This window comes from Anolis carolinensis, chromosome 6 (genome assembly GCF_035594765.1).
Source record: "Anolis carolinensis isolate JA03-04 chromosome 6, rAnoCar3.1.pri, whole genome shotgun sequence".
Taxonomy (NCBI): domain Eukaryota; kingdom Metazoa; phylum Chordata; class Lepidosauria; order Squamata; family Dactyloidae; genus Anolis; species Anolis carolinensis.
In genome coordinates this window covers 74,030,266-74,046,751 of record NC_085846.1, presented here as the reverse complement: position 1 = coordinate 74,046,751, position 16,486 = coordinate 74,030,266, and positions in this window count along the sequence as shown.

Here is a 16,486-nt window from a genome sequence, read left to right as displayed (position 1 = left end):
ACGTTAAGTCCAGTCGTGTCCGACTATGGGGGTTGGTGCTCATCTCAATTTTTAAGCCAAAGAGCCAGCGTTGTCCATAGACACCTCCAAGGTCATGTGGCTGGCATGACTGCATAGAGTGCCATTACCTTCCCGCCGAAGTGGTGCCTATTGATCTACTCACATTTGCATGTTTTTGAACTACTAGGTTGGCAGAAGCTGGGGCTAACAGCAGCCGCTCATTCCGCTCCTTGGATTCGAACCTGTGACCTTCTGGTCCGCAAGTTCAGCAGCTCAGTGCTTTAACACACTGTACCAGTGGGGGCCCCACACCAGATGTATAGCAGAATATAAACAATGTAACTATAAATAAATTAAATTAAATTGACTAAGGAAATGAGAACTATTCCTTCTTCATAACACAGCATTACTGAAATTTCTCTGAGGGTTGGAGGTGAGGGAAAAATAATGATTAAAAATATTTTTTTCAACTCATTTAAGTAATCATTTGATTTAGTGGACAGTATATTGTTTGTCTTTGGTCCATATGTTCTGCTGAAATATTACATTTCTAACTACCCGAGACCGAAGTACTGTATTTCTGACTTGCTGCAATCTACAGCTTACAAACTTGAGTAATTTTTAAGTAGCTTACAAAGTAGATCATTTGTATTTTAGCATACCAAATCCTTCTAGTACCTACTTTGATGCTACCTGGGAAGAGCATATCCTAATACCTGCATCTGATGATTACTGAAGGCAAGTTATCTATAAGCAAAATAAGGAGGTACAAACATCCTGTTACACATACAAATATCTGACAATTCTGTAGATTTAAGAACAGCACTTGACAAATTGGAGTATTTGTCCAGACTAAAATAAGCCTCGTCTGTGCTTTAGTGCCATTTTCTGTCACACCAGCATGACAGCACTAAGTGTTTAGTTGGAATAAGTGGTTCCATGTCCTTTGATAATACAACATGGTTCCAGCATTCTGTTCACTACAATTTCAGCTCCACCGGGGTGGCACAAGGCACCTTAGTATTCCCAGAGATTTTTCAAACTGTGGCATGTGTGCTCTATTATGCACTCAAGTTGTCTGGTCCATTTGGACTGGGTTCTTGGGGGAATACAATTAGCCAGCCACTTTCTTTATACTGCCTCATCTGCCACTCTGTTTTGAGCCTCAGTTATTTTGATCTTTCCTCTTTCTTTGATTTTAGAATCTGCTCCAAAAGGCCTGTAACTTTATGTTACATCAGATTATAAGAGAGCAGCCAGATTTATTTGCTGCTGGTGAATATACTGAATTCAAATCAAGTATATAAGAACTTCCACTTGTATAGTTAACATAAACAGTTGTAAAGGACCTGCCTATTGTGTTTATAAATTACATTCACATATCAAATCTGACCAGGAAAAAAGAAACTAGTGATATTTAATTTTGAACTAGTGGAAGTGAGAACAACTTGCCATTGAAACCACACAGATGGTACACCTGTTCCAAAGAGTTCAGGTTATATTGGACAATGGGCATTTTGAGAAGTAATATGACTTCCCAGGACCTATGGCTTACTAAGAACATGCTAGCATGCTGGCTCCCATTTTCTGATTAACAATCTTGTGATTTCTGAGCATGCCATTGCGCTGACTTACTTCTTTCTCTCAGCAAACCAGGGATAATAACATAGTTGGCTTGCTGGAAAAAACATATATGGGTGCAAACTGCTGCCTAGTTTGGATATCATGAGAACAAATCAGAGGCTAAAGAGCAAGGAAGTGGAAAGTGACATTTGCTTCTGAATTCTGGTGTTTCATGATGTGTGAACCCAGCAAATATTAGTCAGTTCTACCAGTATAAAGTAGTTTTGTTAATACAATGAACAGGTTTGGCTCATTACCTAGTTCTGCCAATACAAACTGAAATATCAATATATTATGGTCCCATATAAGTTCAACTGCTCCAGCACATGTGTGGAGTTTCTTCCCCCTACAAACATTTTTCTGTTCATTTCCAAGAGTAAAGGACCTTACTCTAAGCCAGTTTACCAGCTACAGTAGAGTTTCACTTATCCAACATAAACGGGCCGGCAGAATGTTGGATAAGCGAATATGTTGGATAATAAGGAGGCATTAAGGAAAAGCCTATTGAACATCAAATTGGGTTATGATTTTACAAATTAAGCACCAAACATCATGTTATACAACAAATTTGACAGAAAAAGTAGTTCAATACGCAGTAATGCTATGTAGTAATTACTGTATTTACGAATTTAGCACCAAAATATCACGATGTATTGAAAACATTGACTACAAAAATGAGTTGGATAATCCAGAATGTTGGATAAGTGAATGTTGGATAAGTGAGATTCTACTGTATTAGGATTTCTGGGTGTTGAAGACCAAAACATCTGGGGACTCACAGGTTGAGAACCACTGCTCTAAGCAGTAAAAGCTGTACACACAGGATCTGAGCTTTGGTAAGAGAAGAAACATAGACCTTCATAAATTTAACAAAACAAAGCTTTAGATATGGATTGGAAATAAAATAAAGATGAAAACCTGGATGGCTTGTTTAAAACAATCATCTCATTTGCAGCTGATCTAGTGCAGTAGATTAGAGATACTGAACTAATATATGTAAGATGGTCAAATAAAAATGTTCATCATGCCTGGTATAATATTCTTTGAATATTGAACTCTCTGCCTTGAAGTGTGGTGGAAGCTCCTTCCTTGGAAACTTTTAAACAGAGGCTAGATGGCCATCTGTCAGGGATACTTTAAATGTGCTTTTCTTGCATGGCAGGGGGTTGGACTAGATGGCCCATGTGATCTCTTCCAACTCGAATATTCTATGATTCTATGATATGCATTAAAAGTTCAGATTTAACTCTTAACTTGTGTTATAACCTTGCACAAGGATGCATACAAATTCCAATAGAGTTTAAATGTGCATAATTGTGCACATGCCTCAAAATCTTGGTAATGTGTAATTAACATCTAATCACGAAGTTTTATTTAGATATTGCAGAACTGTTTCCAATAAGACAGTCAAGGAGTGGGTATTTGTTAGAATAAGAGAGAGAGATATAGCATTGGGATATCAGTTTTCTTAATATGATAACAAATGCCAGCTTTACACTCCATTTCCATCAATAACAAATAATAGAAAACTGGACTGAGATAGAATATTATGATAAACCATCAAAGAAATCAATAAAGGCAGTGACCTGCTTTTCATTTGAGAAGCATGAGGAAATGCTCCCAGTGGAACAAAGGAAACTGTCTGACGCCTAATCAGATGGCTGGTACATCTATACCAGTATTGTTGACAGTCACGGGCAGGCTGGGCAGCAGCTCTCCAGGGTCCCAGATGCAAGTTTTCTAACCCTCCCCAGAGATACCTGGATTGAACTTCAGACTTGCTGTATCTAAAGCATATTGACCTGTGTTTTGCACATATAGCATATGCAAAGTATAACATTGGTGTCATAGAACCAATGCTAAATGACAGAAAGTATGTAAAATGCTATTTCTGATGTCACACAAGGGGGAAAATGAATAGAACTTAAAGAAAGGGCAGGAGTCAAAATTAATATATAAAAGGCATACAGAATTACGAGTTGTTCACTGTTCCTTCTAAAGGTAAAGGTTTCCCCGACATCAAGTTCAGTCGTGTCCGACTCTTGGGTGTGGTGCTCATCTCCATTTCTAAGCCGAAGAACCGGTGTTGTCTGTAGACGCCTCAAAAAACATATAGCTGGCATGACTGTATGGAGTGCCATTACCTTCCCCCTGGAGCGGTATCTATTGATCTATTGATAATGGCATGTTTTCGAACTGCTAGGTTGGCAGAAGCTGGGGCTAACAGCAGGAGCTCACTTCCCAGATTCAAACTGCTGGCCTTTCGGTCAACAAGTTCAGCAACTCCGTGGTGTAATCCACTGCACCACCGGGGGCTCCACTGTCTTCTACCAATTGAAAATGTCACATACTGCTCCACTTGTGTCAAAGTTTGAAAACGTTACCCTTTGGATCCTGGGGTTATCCATGCATAATCCTTCCAAGCTGTGCAACAACTGCTCCTGCACAATCACATTCAAACTAAAGATGGTTTACCCATCCACTCAGCAATGACAAACACATCAATCAACTTCACTTCAAAATCAAGCAAGAACCAAGGCGTCTACAGAAACGGCCTGTTTGAACATGCATTTATTTATTTATTTATTTATTTATTTATTTATTTATTTATGTATACCCTTCTCACCCTGAAGGGGACTCAGTGCGGCTTACAGAACACACATACGGCAAACATTCAATGCTGATTATACAATTAACAAGGACAAACAACACAAACAGAGGTAAATGCAGTTTTCCCCATTTTATTTCCGGCATCTTGGAAGCTGTGCTTGACTCTGGTTGCGGAGGGCGGGGGGCGGGGTTTGCGCTGTCACTCCATCTACCATGCTGAGGAGCTTTCCTCCAATCAATCTCCTTAAGGGTGCCTTTTTATCTCCCTGCTAAAAGTGGTACCTATTTATCTATCCGCATTTCTGTGTTCAATCTGCTAGGTGGGCAGGTGAGCTGGGGCTAATGGCAGATCGAACTGCCAACCTTTAGATCAGCAGGATTTTTCTGCAGCATATTGGTTTAGCCTGGTGTGCTAAGCCCGGCCCCATTTCAAATACTAAAGAGCTCAAAATAAAATACAACCTTCTTACAAAAAGGCTGCCAGAGAGAAAACTAGAAAAGGCTCCTGTACCTTTCATAGTTGTTACCTGGTTGTGTGACAAGTAGTACCTGCTAATTTTACTTCTATACAATCATAAAAGAGCTGGGAACACTGTCCAGGTTTCGATCTGGCAACCCTAATAATAAGAGAATAAATATCAGTACCACAGCTAAAATGTATTATCCAGATCTAAATGACTAACCAAATAAGGCAAAGTCTGAAACTAGACTGTAATCTGATATTGTGACCTACAGTATATATTAATGTTAAGGGTCCATAAGATCCATAAGACATACAACTGCTATGAAGTGCTACTAGAAAGATGTATCCTTACTCAAAATAAGAAAACTGATTTTTCTTTACAATGCAATGTAATGAAATATATTGGTAAAGTATCTATTTTTCAAAATTCCTATGCATGTAATCAAACCAGATTAAGTGGAAAGAATGAAACGGGATAGGAAAAGGGCAGAAATATAGCAAAAGGTGAAGCAACATAAAGCATGAATCTACATGAAATGGTGCTAGCACAGATTGAATGAGTATAGCATAAAAAGGCATGACTCACTAAAAGGACAATAATGCTTGGTAAGGTAGAAAAAAAAGGAACACCACATTGCAAATGGTTAGATTCAATTAAAGAATAATAATATAATAAAAATAAAACTTTATTTGTACCCTACCCCGCCACCATTAGTAAACTACAGTTCTGAATTTGCAAGACTTGAGGAAGGTTGTTGATGACAGGGTGGCTTGGAAGTCCCTTATTCATATGGTTGCCAAAAATTGAGGTCAACCTGATGGCAGTTAACAACAATGCAGAATGTCTTAACTTTACTAAGGCAAGCCCTAACTTTCAAGCAGATCTGGCTTTCCAGGAACAAATCCCTATTTTTCCAGATAGATTTAAACACAGACCTACATACAAAGTAGCAAAGAAATTTTTTTTTTACATTAAAAGTTGTGTGGAGGTGGTGATCTTTGTGAAAGTTATTATAGTGGATTGAAATTACTTGACTTAAAATGTATGGGTTAAAAATCTAGATGTTACTCTATAATCTGATGTTACACTTCAGACAATGATGAAAGTCAGGCATCCGCAAGCTTATGTCTCATCATGGGAATTGATTCATCACACTGCAATCAGTCTTTTGGTTCTTATCTGAATACAGATTAAGATGCTGGGAAAGATTTACATGTTTGTGCTGTAGAGAGGATGCACAAGAAAAATAGATTTGACTGTTGATAAGGTTTAGCTTCAATACCAATTACCCATAAAGGTGACCTGTAAAAGATTATTTATAAACTGAATTAATGTTATTTTTCATAATGCAAAAGAAGAATAAAAATGGTCTTTTCTCTTTTCTATTTGTGTCATTTGCCAAAAAACAACAACAGTACTGTCAAGTTTTGCCTTTATTAATTTTGTCACAGACCTCTCAATGTCCGAAATGCTTATTTCTCAAACATATCCCTGGCCATGTTCTCTGTTTAGACAGGTTTAAAGAGACAAAGTGGAATCAGAAATAGTGGAAAAACAATTGATTTGAGCTTTTTAAAAAGAAAATTACTTCCTCCTCATATTTGAATCAGGTTTTCCAATTTAAAATGTCATAGTTTTCTGTTGTCTCTGATCAGGTAAATGAAATAACACCATGCGGTTTGCAAGTTTAACCTTAATTAAATATATTAAATTTAAGGTTTTAAATTTGGATTGTGCACTCTTGTTGTTTTACGATGTGAAAAAATTGTCCTTTTTAACTCAAGGAAAACTTGTTTGTTGTTTTTCTGTGCCTTCATGTCAGCTGTGACTCATGGCAACTCTTAGCTTTTCTTGGCAGAGAGAGTAGGACTTGCCCAGGGTCACCCAGTGGGCTTTCATGGCTGAACAGGGTTTTGAACCCTGGTTCCCCAGATTCCTAATGCAACACTCAGGCCTCTACAAAATGCTGCTTCTTCTAGTATTAAAGGCAAATTACAGTATATTCTGCAAAATATTTTTAATGAGATACCATTTTCCAAAAATGAGTAAACAATCCTTGGATTATTCTGTGATTGTAAGAAACAGCAAAGGCCTTTTGGTGTTTAAAATATAATAATGGGGGTGTGAGTGTGTGAACTAAAAATGAATAAAGTATCTATGGCCTGATCCCCCCTTTTAAAAAAACTTTTCGTTCTACTATTTTCATTATTGATTATCAGCATTAAGGTTAAATGAGGACAATCACTGCATAATTAGAAAAAAATAAGATGTGATAACATTACTGTGAGGTGAGATGATATTAAAAGAGAAAGAGGCAAAATAAGAGTATGGCCTAAACTCTTATTTATCTACTGCAATGATATAAAGAAACTACAGATTGCAAAGTACAGATCGACTGATCAGTCTCCGTCCTGTCCTCCTCCAAAGCAGCATACCTAAAGACAGTGTTCCTTTCTCTCCCCCCCAGTCCATTACACAGTCAAAAATAACTATTTGTGCTAGATTACCTAATGGATGAGTGAAGACTTGAACATGGATTGCCTAGTCTTTAAATTATCCAACATCTTTGAAGCAAGTGTGTTCTTTGTTCCCCTATTTGTTTTGTGACTCTAACCCATTTTAATAAAACCATAATCTCCATCAAAATTCACATAGAATTGTACCAAGGGCATGTTGGGATATCATAGAACAAGCTGTTCCTTTATTCTGTCAGAATACGGTACATGAAAGAAATGAGGGGAAATGTTTGGGGATTGCTATACCCCATTGAGTTAGGGCAAACTTTTTAATTTGGGAGATCTTGAAAGGACAGTAAGAAATTAATTATGTATTTAATTATTACTGTATTTGTATGACGAGAGATGGAATTAGTGAATTTACCTCTTACACAAAAACAACTTGGCTTACTTTATCTACGTCACAATTTAATCTGGGTGGTAGAGTGGGATCTTTTGATACAACATCAGAGTTAACTTCATCATCCTATCAAACAGCAAGGAGCTTTCAATAACCTCTCAACTTTAACGTGGGTCACAATTAGCATTATGACAAGCTTGACTAAGTCTTTGTTCTAACCAGCCAATCACTGGGCACAGAAGTGGCCACTCATTTGAATATCCAGCCTTATATAAGAAGAGAGCTAGGTTGAAGACAAAGGCATTTGCAGGCAGGCAGGAAGACAAACAGGCAAACAGACAGATACTCTCAGTGTATGAAACCATGGCTTCAAGGAGAAAAATGAGCAGGCGACCACGAAAGAGGGCACAGACCAGGCGGAAAAGGCGCATCATCCGGAAAAAAAGACTGAGATCTGTCAGACGATACCGACGTCAGAAACGGTCAGCTAGAACCAGATCAAGGTTGCCCAAAAGACTGTCCAAAAGACTGCCCAAAAGAGTGGTCCCAACTAAGAAGGTCCGAATGACCAGAGATGCTTGGGGCATGTTGCACTCCTACGTAGACGGCATCTACAGGAAAGTCTCTGGGGAAGCTGAACGTCTGAGGAAAAAAGAACGAAGGCCTTCTGTCATATCCTCAGATGTGCAAAGTGCACTGAGGCAGATCATGCCAAAGAAAGAGAGTAGGCGAAGCACCCGGATTCGTTAGAACGAGATCCTCCCCCTTCTCTATGGCTGGCTTAAGAAGAGAAGGGAGAAGAACCGACACCAGCCTGAGAGAAATTTCCTGCTTGCCTAAAGAATCACAACCTTCAAATTGCCAAGAAATCCTGTAGCGTACCACTTTTCTTTTCTTAAAACCAACCTCACTTATAATTCAAAGATGAAAGATCCAGAAGAGTCCAAGCCTATTACCACAACAACACTGCCATAAATCAACCATGTCTAGATCCAAAAAAGAATATGTGAGGTGTTTGCTGAAGGAATATTGTCCTTGCAATAAAACAGGATTAGCAGGATTGACTGTTGTCTGTTTCTTCTTTTTTTGTGTGTGGGGGGGCACACTTTGTGTACATTATGACTGTATCTGTACTTGTGATCTTTGTGTCGGATGATGAGATAATGGCAACATCATGGGACCTAGAGCTTTTTACAATATGAAGATAACGAATATAATCTTAAGGATTAACAGGCTGCATATTTCTTCACATATCCACATCTGATATGGCCAATAACGGGATTGTGGAAATTATAAGTCAACATTTTCAAATATTCTTCATTACTGATCGGTAGTCTGAACCTGTGCTTGGGAAAGATAACTGACTGCATGAGTACCAACAGACTGAGACTCAATACAAAGATAGAGGTACTGTTAGTAGTTAGTTCATCACCCCATATAAGTGCAATTTACTGTGTTCTAGAGGATGATGCATTCCACTAAGGTTTTTATCTAGAAAAAAAAGTTTTTGAAAAATCATGGGACAACTGTAGAACAATTATGTCATCTGATAAGCAGGCATCGAAGTTGCTATTACCTTAAAAAGTAGGTTTTTCTTGATCAATGAGGTGCCAGCCAAGATTATGTCCACTCTTTTCTATATGACTTTCTTTAAGTACATGGCAATAATTTCTGTTGGTGGAACAAATACAGGAACCCTGGGAGCTACTCCACATTCAGGGTGATTATTCCCTCCACTCCTTAAGAAAAACTTGAACACCTGATTGTTGACTGGAGAAATGAACAGATCCACTTGAAATATTCCAAACCTGTCCATAATAATCTGGAATACTTCTGAATAGAGATGCTACTACACATGACTGATGTCAGCCAGTCAACCTTTGTGTTTAACTTTCCCTTTATATGATTTGTTTTTAGTGATAACATTTTGTTCGCAGCCTACAAAAGCAGAGATGTTGATTCCAACATTAAAATTGTTTTCACCTTCTCAAATCACATATGCCTTTGGTGTCACATTATCTATCCAGATGAAAACAGATGTTACAGACTTGGTGGTGGAATAATGATGATAGTCACAAAGTACTCAATTCTAACCAGTTTATACTGTGGGGCAAATCTTGCTGATTCCACCATCCTTGACATAAAATAAGTTGCACGTTTCTCCCAATTCATCAGGCTGGCACCTGTTGTCACCTGCTTTTCCAAAAGACCCCAAATGAGCTGACCTTTCTGAATTGTTGTTGACATCTAACAACAGAATGACTTTTTCACCTGTTTGGGAATTGGTATATGCATATATTTTAATTCTATCTACTTTGGAATGAGTGTAAGATCAACTGCAAATTCCTCTCATGAACTTGTGGCCAATGAATGCAGACTACTGCGGCAATCATTTGGCATTGCAGTCATGCCTACAATAGTACTGATATGACATACCTGTATGATGGTGTTCTGAATAGTTTTTACTAGGGACAAAAGTCTCCTGTAACTTATCAATCACAGCTCCAAGATGTTGAAAGCACTGCACTCGCACAAGGTAGCTGCTCCCATGATTTACCAGAAAAATGTGCCTGGAAAGAATGGACAGCATAGAGTTAATGTTTCTGACAACCTATGAGAAGCAAATCTGGTCAGCATATCATCCAAGTATGGATATGCATGGCTTATTGTTGCCTCCAATGAGCTATGAGAGCTACTGTCACTTTCATAAACATCAGATAATTTACCCTCCTCTAGCTCAGATCTTTAATTGTGAACCTTGCTAACAATCACCATCTAAGATATGTGCCTTGGATGTTGTTGCTACTGCTATGCCATTGGGACCATTCCACAAATATTCTTTCCTTCACTAGAAGAATCTTGGTTAACCGAAGTAGTGTGTTTTTCCCCTTTAGGTTTGATGCCCTGACACAAAATGGCCACTCCATTTTTAGATGCCACATTTGCTACTTTCTTAAAATGGTGAGTATGATATAAGTGCCTTGATTTTAACCAGCCTTGTTCCCCATGAAGAATTACTGAGTCTTCAGCACTTGGTAAAGAAGGGGATGATGAAGACCCTCTGTGTTTTAGTGATTCCTTACCACCTCTCTGTGATCTTCTTAAGAAGGAGTAGATTAAAATGGAATGGGAGATCATGTTAGTGGGAACTTCCCACTTTCATTTTAACTGTCTCTTACACAATTAGTAGTTTAAGCCAGTTGAAAAATTCAGCTGGTAAGGCCTATCCCACAGTCATGAAGGGGAAACAAGTCCATTTAGGCATCCCCTACAATTCCTACTCTGTGCTTTTTTTGTCAAGGACAGAAGAATTGTCCTCTTTTTAGATTCATAGTCATCTTTCCATATTTGTTTGGGTTAGAGACACAGGATACCTGTGAAAAACCATAAATAACGACTTTTTAAAAATCTGAGATAACATTTCCCCTAGGAATTCTTAGGTCTTCCAGCGTGACTCTGTAGTCACCATCTGATGGAAGCTGGCAACAGAACTGCATTAGAGATAACCTAGATTCCTTGAGAGATGTTATCTCTAGAAATCTCTAGGTCCTCCAGCATTACTAATGGAAGTTGACCACAGAGTCACACCCAAGGATCTAGAGATGTCTAGAAATTTTTTTTAAATCAAATCTGTAAACAATCAAATCCACAAAAGTAAAAAAATGCAAATGTGGAGGGGTAATTAATTTTCTCTGCTGCCTGAGGGCCTTTGCAGACACAACTAAATTCCAGAAGGAACTGAGATATTAAATCTCAGTTCCTCCCGGGATTGAGTCCCCATCCTGAATGCAAACCTCACGCTTTCCTATTATAGTAGAGTCTCACTTATCCAAGCTAAACGGGCTGACAGAAGCTTGGATAAGCGAATAGCTTGGATAATAAGGAGGGATTAAGGAAAATCCTATTAAACATCAAATTAGGTTATGATTTTACAAATTAAGCACCAAAACTTCATGTTATGCAACAAATTTGACAGAAAAAGTAGTTCAATACGCAGTAATGTTATGTTTTAATTACTGTATTTACGGATTTAGCACCAAAATATCATGATATATTGAAAACATTGACTACAATAATAATAATAATAATAATAATAATAATAATAATAATAATAATAAAAACTTTATTTATACCCCGCCACCATCTCCCCGTGGGGACTCGGGGCGGCTTACATGGGGCAGAGGCCCAACAACATAAGGAACAAAATATAAGCAACATAATACAATCACAATATAAAACAGATAAAACAGTAATGCAATATATCAATTAAAACAACAATACAGGATAAAAAATTACATTAAAAACACATAAAAGGTAAGACCGTAATAAATACAGGATAGATTATTAAAAACCCTCTGGGGCTGATTAATTAATGACTGTATCTCCGAAGGCCTGCTGAAACATCCAAGTCTTCAGTTGTTTCCTGAAGGAAGATAGAGAGGGAGCCAACCTAATCTCCCTGGGGAGGGAGTTCCAGAGTCGGGGGGCCACGGCTGAGAAGGCCCTCTCTCTCGTCACCACCAAATGCAGTTGTGAGGAGGGCTGAAGCGAGAGGAGGGCCTCCCCGGAAAATCTCAGCAACCGGGTGGGTTCATAAGGGACGACATGGTCACAAAGATAGGCAGGTCCCGAACCGTTTAGAGCTTTATAGGTAATAACCTGCACCTTAAATTGGGCCCGGAATATAATCAACAGCCAGTGGAGCTGATTAAACAGGGGGGTTGACCTCTCCCTATAAGCAGCTCCAGTTAGTAACCTGGCTGCGGACCGTTGTACCAACTGCAATTTCCGGACTGTCTTCAAGGGCAGCCCCACGTAGAGTGTGTTACAGTAATCCATCCTTGAGATAACCAAAAATGGCTTGGATTATCCAGAGGCTTGGATAAGCGAGGCTTGGATAAGTGAGAATCTACTGTACTGGAAAAATAGTATCTCTCTGTACTAGGAAACTGTCACTGTCTTCTAAAAATCCCTTAACTTTTAAATGCTGTTAAACTCCGCTTACTTTTGCTTCATATTGAAAGTCCCTTCACATTTCATTAGTGTAAAATGCATTTCACAGAAACATGTTCAGGGGGAAAAGTTAAATACACTTTATGTTTTGAAGAGGTGTTATTAGATTGTGTTTTGTTCATCTTGCAGTCCAGAGCGGTTTGGCTTTGAATGTTTTAATTTTTTCTTAACCACACCTTTCAACAGATTACAGTTTGCCTTTATTTCAGAAGTAGAAGGTGTGGAGACTTCTGAAATAGATAATTAATCTCTATTTCTATCTATAGTTTCATAGTTAACACTGTCTTGGTTGAAGTGTAAAAACACATTCGCACTTGAGAAAATGGGTGATTAGTTGATCAAATGACAATATGAATGGTAGACAAACATAAAATGACTGCAAGGTGGAGCTATTTATGAGCAGGCACATTCTGTGCGCAGGAAATGTTTCTGCTGTCATTGACGAACTGCACTTCTCAGAGACCTCAAGCGCTTCCAAACATTTTCTTCACACATGCACCAGAAAACATTCTTGTCTAGAAAAGGTCTGAGTTCTGAACTCACTCTTATTTTCTGTCTGTTCATCTAGGACAGGGGTCCCCAAACTAAGGCCCGGGGGCCACATGCGGCCCTCCAAGGTCATTTACCTGGCCCCTGCCCTCAGTTTTATAATAAAATATATTGTATAATAATATTATAATGTAATACAATATAACACTAATAATAATATCATATAATAGTATTAACTATATATTACTAATAATATTACTAATAATATTACAGTATAGTGCTATAGTTCAATATAGTAATATATAATGCTAATAGTGTGCTATGCTAATAATATAATATATTGTATGTACATATAGTTTGTAAGCCACTCTGAGTCCCCTTTGGGGTGAGAACGGTGTGATACAAATGTAGTAAATAAATAAATAATAAATAAATACATTTTAGACTTAGGCTCGCCCAAAGTCTGAAATGACTTGAAGCCACACAACAACAACAACAACAATCCTAATTAACCTGACTATCTCATTGGCCAGAAGCAGGCCCACACTTCCCATTGAAATCCTGATAAATGTATTTTGGTTAAAATTGTTTTTATTTTTAAATATTGTATTGTTCTTTCATTGTTGTTGTTGTTTTGCACTACAAATAAGACATGTGCAGTGTGCACAGGAATTTGTTCGTTTTTTTTTTTTTCAAATGATAATTTGGCCCTTCAACAGTCTGAAGGATTGTGGACCGGCCCTTTGCTTTAAAAGTTTGAGGACCCCTGATCTAGGAAGTAACCCCTATTTTAACAAACCGGTTTTCACAGTGTAATCTACACACTATTGCTTTAAGTTAGTCCCATTCCATTTAGTAGGCCTTCCATATTAGTGGCAGATCTATATTGACCCATTATCCTGGTGGCTGATCTGTCATGTTGTATGCTGGATCAACTCTTAGATGGTTTACACAACCACCCCTCCCCTGGTTACTGCAGAAGTGGGAGGGAGTTCTGACTGCTCAGCAATGCTGAATGTGGTTTTGCCCACCGAATGGCCACCCTTTATGTAGCTTCCTGTTTTCTAGGCACAAGCTGGATCCTTACTGCAGTCTCTAGACATGATATGTATTCTCACAGTCAGTCGTCACCTGCAGTGATGTCAGTGGGACCAACTGGATGACAAGAGATGGGGGAGTGGAGAAATTGCCGACTCCCTTCCTCAATTGTCTTGTCATCCAAGTCAATGTCACTGTAGGCAATGGTTGACCAGAAGGACTGTCACATATCATGCCTGCAAACCACCATAACATTGAGACTAGGAGGAGATGGTAAGTGCCATCGCATGTCCCTGGGCTGCCCAAGCCTAGAAAACATTGCATGGCAGTGCAAATAGTTGTGGCCGGTTCTGTCTCATGTCATGGCTAGCAGTCTGTCAGGCCTAGCTCAGTTACTGCTGAAGACAAACCTTCAGTAGAATCAGACACTCCCCAGCATCTGGAGCCACCTAGTGAAGGAATCACCATACCTCCTACTCTGGTATAGGGAAGGTATTATATTTCTGAGAGATTACCTGTGAAAGGATGATGAAACAAGCTTCTACTTCTCAGGCGATCCCTCGTTGTTTCAGTATGATGGTCTTCCAAAATCTTGGAAGATGCCTGTGCATGAGTTTTTTTAATGTGAGGAGGTTGGTGCAAAGCCAATCAACACAGTCTTCAGAGTGAGGGTCCCAACCAGTGGTGTGATTAACACAATGATGGTGGCTTCTCAATCTGTTGCATCAAGTTTGCAGACAACACCAAATTGGCAGGGATAGCCAATACTCCAGAAGACAGGAGCAGAATTCAAAACGATCTTAACAGATTAGAGAGATGGGCCGAAAATAACAAAATAAAGTTCCACAGGGAAAAATGCAAGATACTCCACTTAGGCAGAAAAAATGAAAGATACAAAATGGGGGACATATGGGTCGACAGCAGTTCGCGTGAAAAAGATCTTGGGAGTCCTCGTGGACAACAAGTTAAACATGAGCCAACAATGTCATGGGGGACAAAAAAAAGCCAATGGGATTTTGGCCTGCATAAATAGGAGTATAGTGTCTAGATCCAGGGAAGTCATACTACCCCTCTATTCTGCCTTGGTCAGACCACACCTGGAATGTGGTATCCAATTCTGAGCACTGTAATTGAAGAGAGATGTTGACAAGCTAGAAGGTGTCCAGAGGAGGGTGACTAAAATGATCAAGGATCTGGAGAACAAGCCCTAGGAGGAGTAGCTTAAAGAGCTGTGCATGTTTAGCCTGCACAAGAGAAGGCTGAGAGGAGACATTATGGCCATGTATAAATATGTGAGAGGAAGTCATAGGGAGGAGAGAGAAAGCTTGTTTTCTGCTGCCCTGGAGACTAGGACGCGGAACAATGGCTTCAAATTACAGGAGATTCCACCTGAACATTAGGAAGAATTTCCTAAGTGTGGGAGCTATTTGGCAGTGGAACTCTCTGCCCCGGAGTATGGTGGAGACTTGTTCTTTGAGGGCTTTTGATCAGAGGCTGGATGTTGGAGGTGCTTTAAATGTGATTTTCCTCCTTCTTGGCAGGGGGTTGGACTGAATGGCTTGTGAGGTCTCTTCCAACACTATGGTTCCGCCTGATCTGCCATTAAGATCTTTGGGTTGTGCTCAGTTTGGAACCTCCCCTGCCCTGCCCTGCCCCCCCCCCCCCGGGAGTTCATGACTTTGGTGGTTACACACATAGGTTTACTGCAATAATAAACTTGCCTCCTCCTCAATGCGGCATCCTGCATATCTTAGTTTACAAAGCTTCTGATAGAGAAGCTCCTTTTTACACCTACCTGTTTTCTCTGTCTATCTGGAAGGACTTTTTTAGCAGCAATTTTGTGAAAATGCTGAAAAAGAGCAGGATAAATACAGATTTTTAGTATCATGTTGCATCATCATGTTTTCAGTAAATAGTGTAATAAAAACTTGAAGTGGGAAGAATAATATTCTGCTCTAGCACCTGTAGTCGAGCATGCCTGCCAGCAACAGGCAAGATAAGCAGCAACTGTCCAGAATTCCTTGAACAGCAAAACAGAAAGAAAAGGGAAAGCAGAAAAGGTTGCCTGACCAGTTCTCCCCAGAATGTTAAAAAAAAAAACCCCATAAAACTGTTCGTTTAACCACCTGAAATACAGATCATAAGAAAAGTGGGAGCTGGTGAAAAAAGAAAAAAAAAATCTGGGTGCATTTTGAAAGAAGTCCCAGAGTCGCTCCTAAAAATTGAAACAGGAGAATGCACAAAAAAGTATAGACTTACTACAAAAGAGACTAAACTTCAATTCCCGAGTAAACTAAAATATTAGAGGCAAACTCTTGCAGTACAGGATTTATGGGCATTCTCTTTCCCAGGATTCTATTGAATCGAGCGATGGAAGTTCAAGTGGTGTCTTT